We start from the raw sequence: 7,907 nt of genomic DNA, 5'->3' as shown, positions 1-7,907 counted from the left end.
ATTATTTCATGTTGTTAATGATTCCGATAGAATAATTGACAATAGGATCGAATAGCATAGACCACGGATTTACAATTTTAGTAGATATACGGAATTGGGTACGTGTCGATAGTGATAATTCACCCGGATGAAAGCTAGCGGATTCCATAGAACGTAATGCAATCGTGAACTGTTAAATAATTGAGGATACTTGATTACTGCATGTTTATGATTAGTATTAATATAGCTCGACAGAGTATATTAATTAGTCTAGGGAATTCCGTCGAATGCACGAGTAAAAGTCGAGTATAATTATTTGAACACGAGCGGTAGGTGAACTGATAATTCCCAACAAATTCGCTTCTCATTTGATTTACATCCAATTTAATCATTGATTTCTTGATTATTTGTTCTTGCATTTTAATCATTTTAGTTATTAAATTCACTTTAGTTTAATCACCAACTCAATCTATCGTTGCTAAAGAAATTGAAGTGAAAATAAGAATAGTGTAACGCAATCCTTGTGGATCGATACTCGTATTCACTTACGTTTATTATAACTTGACTATCGTGCACTTGCGATATTTTAAATCGAGCTTTCATTTATAAAACAAATTTTGGAACTATTCACTGTGCAAGTTTTGCTCGATCAAGTTTTTGGCGCCGTTGCCGGGGGCTGTTGATTCACAATTTTTCTATTTTCCATTTAAATTCTTTAGTATTATTTATTTTATTGTTAGTTGATACTCCTATTCTGTTGCAGATTTTTCTTGTGGTGCATGCGAAGATCACTCGAAGTTAAGCTTGAGCCTTTTGACCCTGAGATCGAACGCACTGCTAGACGCCGAAGACAACAGCAAAGACTCAAGGAACAAAAGGATAGGCACGAACAAGAGCAGGAGGCGGACCGCCAAAATGAGAGACGGATTGAGATGCCACGCCGTATACCGATGATGGATTATGCACAACCGTCTCTTGATGGAGCACGTCCAAGCATCGTGAGACCAGTCATCCGAGCTAACCAGTTTGAGATCAAGCCAGCTATCATTCAGATGATTCAAAACACTGTTCAATTTGGGGGAAGTGCACTTGACGACCCTAATTCTCATATAGCTGATTTTCTTGAAATTTGCGATACTTTTAAGTTTAATGTTGTGTCTGATGATGCTGTTCGTTTGCGTTTATTTCCATTTTCACTAAGAGATAAAGCTAAGGCGTGGTTAAACTGTTTGTCTGTAGGGTCTATCACTACATGGGAGGATATGGCGAAGGCATTCCTGATCAAGTACTTTCCTTCGTCGAAGACTATGAAGCTGAGAGCCGACATTACTACTTTTGCTCAATATGAGCTTGAGTCACTTTACGAGGCGTGGGAGCGATACAAGGATTTATTGAGGAGATGTCCACACCATGAGCTACCTCTTGGGTTAGTTGTTCAAACTTTTTACTACGGTCTGCTTACTCCTAACCGTACCATGATAGATGCTGCTGCCTGTGGTAACTTGCTGAGAAAAACGGCTGAGGAAGGATATGAATTATTGGAGGAGATGGCTGCTAGTAGCTATCATCCTCATTCCGATAGGCAGAAACGAGGTGCTGGAGTTAATCAAGTTACTGATTTGTCTGCGGTGTCAGCACAGTTAGAGGCTTTGAACAGAAATATTGATGGGATGAGTGCGAGTGGATCGGCTATGCGTCTGCAAGAGATTTTCTGTGATAAGTGTGGAGGTGAGCATGACGTGCAGGATTGCCAAGATGGCAATCCATTCTATGTGCCTGAGGGAGCAAAACACGTGGGATTCCAGAATTGTCCTAGAAATGACCCTTATTCAAACTCTTATAATCCGGGATGGAGGAATCACCCAAACTTTTCGTGGGGAGGTCAAAACAACCAAAACCGCCAACAAAGAGGTCCACCACATGGGATGCACCAAGGATTCAAGCCAGAACCGCCTAGGGAGGAGAAGTCAAATTTAGAGCAAATGATGACTAAATTTATTTCAGCAACCGAGACGAGATTTCAGAATCAAGATGCATCCATAAAGGGGTTAGAGAATCAAATTGGGCAGTTGGCTAAGTTAATTGCTAATAGGGAGCAAGGAACTTTGCCAAGCAACACGGAGACTAACCCGAGAGAGCAAGTGAAAGCTGTGGAATTGCGTAGTGGAAGAGCACTCGAGTCTAATGAGGAAAGGACCAAGCATGGTGAGGATGAGGTGGAACATCAAGGAGGTAAGTCTTCTAACTCTACATTTACACCTACTGCACCGAATAAAATTGTTATCCCTCCACCTTTCCCCGCAGCAATGAAGAAAGCTAAGTTAGATGCACAATTTGGTAAATTTCTTGAGGTATTCAAAAAACTGCATATTAACATTCCTTTTGCTGATGCCTTATTGAATATGCCAAGTTATGCAAAATTTTTGAAAGATATCTTGGCGAATAAGCGGAAGCTAGAAGATCATATGACTGTGAACTTGACTGAAAATTGCTCCGCTTTAGTTCAAAACAAGATGCCTCCAAAGCAAAAAGATCCAGGGAGTTTCTCTATACCTTGCATTATTGGTGATATTAATTTTCATAAAGCTCTATGTGATCTTGGTGCGAGTATTAACTTGATGCCCTATTCTGTGTTTAGGAGACTGGGATTGGGTGAACCCAAGCCAACTAGGATGTCATTGCAGCTGGCTGACAGATCTGTCAAGTATCCACGTGGGATTATCGAAGATGTCTTGGTGAAAGTGGATAAGTTTATTTTTCCTGCAGATTTTGTAGTACTTGACATGGAGGAAGATTTAGAGATGCCTTTAATCCTAGGGAGACCATTTCTGGCTACAGGGAAAGCACTGATTGATGTTGACGAGGGAAAATTGAGACTGAGAGTTGGAGAAGAAGAAATTATTTTTGATGTCTTTAATACTCTCAAGCACACAATGCACAATGATAGTTGTTTTCGTGTTGATGTCTTAGATTCTCTCGTTTGTGATTTTGTGCAGGATGGATTGCAAGAACCATTGGAGGCCACTCTCACTACGGAAAAGCAGGAGGACGAGTTAGACGAGGAAAAGATGGAGATGGTAGCTCACTTGAATGCCATTCCACCTTAGAGAAAGCAAGTGAGGCTTCGACTAGAGGAATTGGGAGACAGAAAAGATTTAATGCCTCAAAAGTCGAGCCTAGAGGAGCCACCTACTTTGGAGCTCAAACCACTACCTCCACATCTCAAGTACGTATATCTAGGAGAAAATAATAAACTGCCTGTTATTATTTCTTCTTCTTTGACAGATGATATGGAGAGTAAGCTCTTAGAAGTCCTTAAGGAGCATAGAGGAGCATTCGCTTGGAAAGTTGCGGACATCAAGGGGATAAGTCCTTCGATCTGCATGCACAAAATTCTGATGGAGGATAAATACTCACCTCTAGCACAACCTCAAAGGAGACTCAATCCAAAGATGCAGGAGGTCGTAAAAGCTGAAACGATCAAACTTCTGGATGCAGGTATTATCTATCCTATCTCTGATAGTGCGTGGGTAAGTCCTGTGCAATGTGTGCCTAAAAAGGGTGGGATTACTGTTATTACCAATGAAAAAAATGAGTTGATTCCCACTAGAACTGTTACGGGTTGGCGTGTGTGCATGGATTATAGGAAATTAAATGATGCAACCCGTAAAGATCACTTCCCCTTGCCATTTATTGATCAAATGATTGAACGATTAGCCGGTCATGAATTTTACTGTTTTTTGGATGGATATTCGGGATACAATCAAATCACAATTGCACCTGAGGACCAAGAGAAAACTACTTTCACTTGCCCTTATGGTACTTTTGCGTTTAGACGTATGCCTTTGGTCTATGCAATGCACCTGCTACATTTCAAAGATGCATGACCGCTATTTTTCATGACATGATTGAGAATTTTCTTGAAGTTTTTATGGATGACTTCTCCATTTTTGGCTCTTCGTTTAATGAATGTCTAGAAAATTTGAACTTGGTGCTTATTAGATGTGAAGAGAGCAATTTGGTGTTAAATTGGGAGAAGTGTCATTTCATGGTGCAAGAGGGGATTGTGTTAGGGCACAAGGTGTCAGAAAATGGAATGGAGGTCGACAAAGCCAAGGTGGAAGTAATCAAAAATCTACCACCTCCGTCATCAATCAAGGGAGTCCGCAGTTTCTTGGGGCATGCTGGTTTTTATAGGCGTTTCATTAAAGATTTTTCTAAAATTGCTAAGCCCTTGTCCTCTCTATTGATGAAAGATGTTGAGTTTAATTTTGATTCTACTTGTCTGCAGGCATTCGAGATACTCAAGGAGAGTTTGGTGACAACACCTGTTCTGACTGCCCCTGATTGGGAGCTACCGTTTGAGGTGATGTGCGATGCTAGTGATACAGCTGTTGGTGCGGTGCTGGGTCAAAGGAAGAACAAGGTATTTCATACCATCTACTACGCAAGTAAGACTTTAAATGATGCTCAATTGAATTACGCTACTACTGAAAAGGAATTACTTGCTATAGTATTTGCTTTCGAGAAATTTCATTCATATCTTGTTCTGTCTAAAGTGATTGTGTATACAGATCATTCTGCCCTAAAATACTTGCTTGCTAAGAAAGATGCGAAACCTAGGTTAATTAGGTGGATTTTACTATTGCAAGCATTTGATCTCGAGATTCGAGATAAAAAGGGTGTAGAAAATGTGGTTGCTGATCATCTGTCTAGGCTTGAGGATGTTAGAATTAATGGCGTTGATGCTGATATAGATGACTGGTTCCCTGATGAGCAATTGTTTGAGGTGAATGCGTGCCCTTGGTATGCCAATTTTGCCAATTTTCTTGTCACCGGCACAACCCCCCCCAAATTTATCATTTCACCAAAGAAAGAAATTCTTTTCTGACGTGAAATATTATTTTTGGGAGGAACCGTTTTTGTTTAAAATCTGTGCAGATGCCATGATAAGGAGATGTGTAGCGGAGGAGGAAACCAGTCAAATTCTGAACCACTGCCATGACCGTGAGGTAGGTGGTCACTTTGGACCCATACGGACGGCATCTAAGGTACTTGAATGTGGCTTCTATTGGCCAACTCTTTTTAAGGATGCTCGTTTGTATGTTCTCAATTGTGATAGATGCCAACGCACAGGTAATATTTCCAACCGTCATGAGATGCCTTTGAATAATATTATTGAGTGTGAAATATTTGATGTGTGGGGAATTGATTTTATGGGTCCTTTTCCTGCTTCTTTTGGAAAGAAATTTATTTTGGTGGCAGTGGAGTATGTGTCGAAATGGGTGGAGGCAGAGACTTGTGCCACGAATGATGCACACGTGGTGTTAAAATTTTTAAAGAAACACATTTTTAATCGATTTGGTACACCGCGTGCAATCATAAGTGATGGTGGCACCCATTTTTGCAATAAAATTTTTGATAAACTGTTGGGCAAATATGGTGTCACCCACAAAGTTTTCACTCCATACCATCCCCAAACTAGTGGACAAGTTGAAGTGTCCAATCGAGAGATTAAGAGGATTTTAGAAAAGACGGTTAATGTGAATCAAAAGGACTGGTCCATTCGGTTAGATGATGCTTTGTGGGCTTATCGTACTGCGTTCAAAACACCTATAGGCACTACACCATATAGGTTACTTTTTGGTAAAGCATGTCATCTACCCGTAGAATTAGAGCATAGAGCATATTGGGCGACCAAGGCACTAAACTTTGATTTTGCTCTTGCAGGTGAGAAACGATTGCTGCAGTTGAGTCAGTTGGATGAGTTCCGAGATACAGCTTATGATCTTGCCCTATCTTACAAGGAACGCACCAAAAGAGCCCATGATAAACACATTGTAAGAAGAGAATTCAAAGTGGGTGAAGCGGTGTTGTTATACAACTCTCGCTTACGACTTTTTCCAGGCAAGCTGAAGTCCAGATGGTCAGGACCATTCATCATAGCCGAGGTGTTCCCATCAGGTGCAGTGGTGTTGCATGATGGCAAGGAAGGGACGTTTACTGTGAACGCCCAAAGATTAAAGCACTATATTGGTGGCACAATTGAGCCACAAATTGGAGTCACTCGGCTCCATGACAGTCGTTGAGGACATGGGTGAAAAGTCGAGCTCTAGACTATAAATTGAGAACTACCTCTACTCCTTATTTTGATTTTAATTAGATTTTTTTTTAGCATTCGCATCATTTGTATTTAGGTAGTTGCATGGCATGGCATTCATTGTTTTTATTTATTTTTTTCGAGAGTATCTCGCTAGGGCGGTCAAAACCGACCGCCCCAGCAAGCCGTCGTTTTTAAAAAAAATGTTTTCACCGAATATACCTCGCTAAGGCGGTTATTTTTGACCGCCCCAGCGAGGCGTCGTTTTTTTTAAAAAAAAATTTTTCACCGAATATACCTCGCTAGGGCGGTCACTTTTGACCGCCCCCGCGAGCACTCATATTTTTTAAATTTGTCTTGGCGAGAACCCCTCGCTAGGGCGGTCAAAACTGACCGCCCCAGCGAGCACGCGTATAAAAAATAATTGGTCACCGCAAACCACTTGCTAGGGCGGACACTTTTGACCGCCCTAGCGAGTCGCGCAGACTATAAAAAAAATTTTCTCCCCTTTCTTCCCCACTTCGAACCCTACCCCTTTCCTCTCCAATAATCGGCGCCTCCTCCATCTTTTACGCTCAAATCTTCTTGTTTTGTGATATTTTCAGGAAAAGACTCGATCTTGGATGCTACACTCCACCGGGACGCGTTTACACTACAATTTCTTCTACTCCGGTCATCTTCCAAGGATTCCGGCGAGCTTTTCCGGCGAACTTCGAAAATTTTCCGGCGACTTCAGACTCTTTGCACTCCCATCTCGACATGGCACCTAAACGGTCTAAGGTAACTCACGGTGCCTCTAGTTCTCGTTCGACTCCGTCTAATTTTGTTAATGAGAAAGCTCGGGAGCGGTTTGAGCATGCTAAACTACATAGAAAACCAATCCCTGAGCGAGGGTTTACTACATCTGTTATTAGTGATTTTCCGGAAGTCTTAGTAGAGGGACGAGGGTGGAGTAATTTCTTAGCACAACCGAATGCCGCGGTGATTCCGGTTGTGCGTGAATTCTATGCAAATGCTCCGGAGCGGAGTGAGCCTAAGGCATCTGTGCGGGGGCGTCTAGTCCCGTATGATTCGAGAACTATCAATGACTTGCTGGGTTTACCGTCGGTCGATGACTCTGAGTTTCAGGCGTGGGTGCTCAACCCGGACTATGATTTAATTATTCGCACGCTCTGCTATCCGGGCACCACGTGGAAACAGCCGGGGACGTATACGGTTTTTCTTGAAAAATTTTTGAGAGTGGACGCGGCAATGTGGTATGCGTTTCTATCTAAGAGATTGATGCCGGTCGGGCATACGAGTGATGTCCAGCGTGAGCGGACGGTTGTTCTGTATGCCATCCAGACTGGGATGGCGATTGATGTGGGCAGACTCATCTTTGGACAGCTCAACATGTGCATACACAGCAGCAATTTGGCGTTTTATTTTCCGACGATCGTGACTGAGTTATGTGCCCGAGCGGGGGTGATATTTGCCGATGATGATGAGTGGCTACCACCGATGAGAGCTATTGATGACGCTCTTTATCGATCCAAGAGGGAGAAGAGGCAGACAGAGCTGCCCGAGGATGTATTTTTCGAGTATGGGGGCGCAGCTCAACCACCTCCGGCTTTAGGACATGCACTGCCTCCTCCGCAGCCACGCCGCCGTGCCATGCGTGATCGCATCAACGAATTGGGCGCTTGGGCCACTTACCAGACTGAGTATCAGGCCGTCAATCAAGCTCATATTCAGAACGTCGAGTACTTGGTACAGGGGATCTCAACGCATTTGGGCATCGACACATCCGGCCTGCCACCACCACCCGCATACCCGCCACCCTTCCAGT

General features: G+C 42.7%; 1 non-coding gene across 1 annotated transcript; it reads right to left on the bottom strand.

Annotated features, from left to right (window-relative positions):
• Positions 1 to 1,289: 1,289 nt before the first annotated feature.
• Positions 1,290 to 1,396, bottom strand: LOC140815251 (small nucleolar RNA R71). Its single transcript, XR_012114310.1, has one exon. It is a non-coding gene; the product is annotated as a small nucleolar RNA R71 (small nucleolar RNA).
• Positions 1,397 to 7,907: the final 6,511 nt, after the last annotated feature.

This window comes from Primulina eburnea, chromosome 1 (assembly GCF_022965805.1).
Source record: "Primulina eburnea isolate SZY01 chromosome 1, ASM2296580v1, whole genome shotgun sequence".
NCBI lineage: Eukaryota > Viridiplantae > Streptophyta > Magnoliopsida > Lamiales > Gesneriaceae > Primulina > Primulina eburnea.
This window is presented reverse-complemented; position numbering and strand designations above follow the sequence as displayed.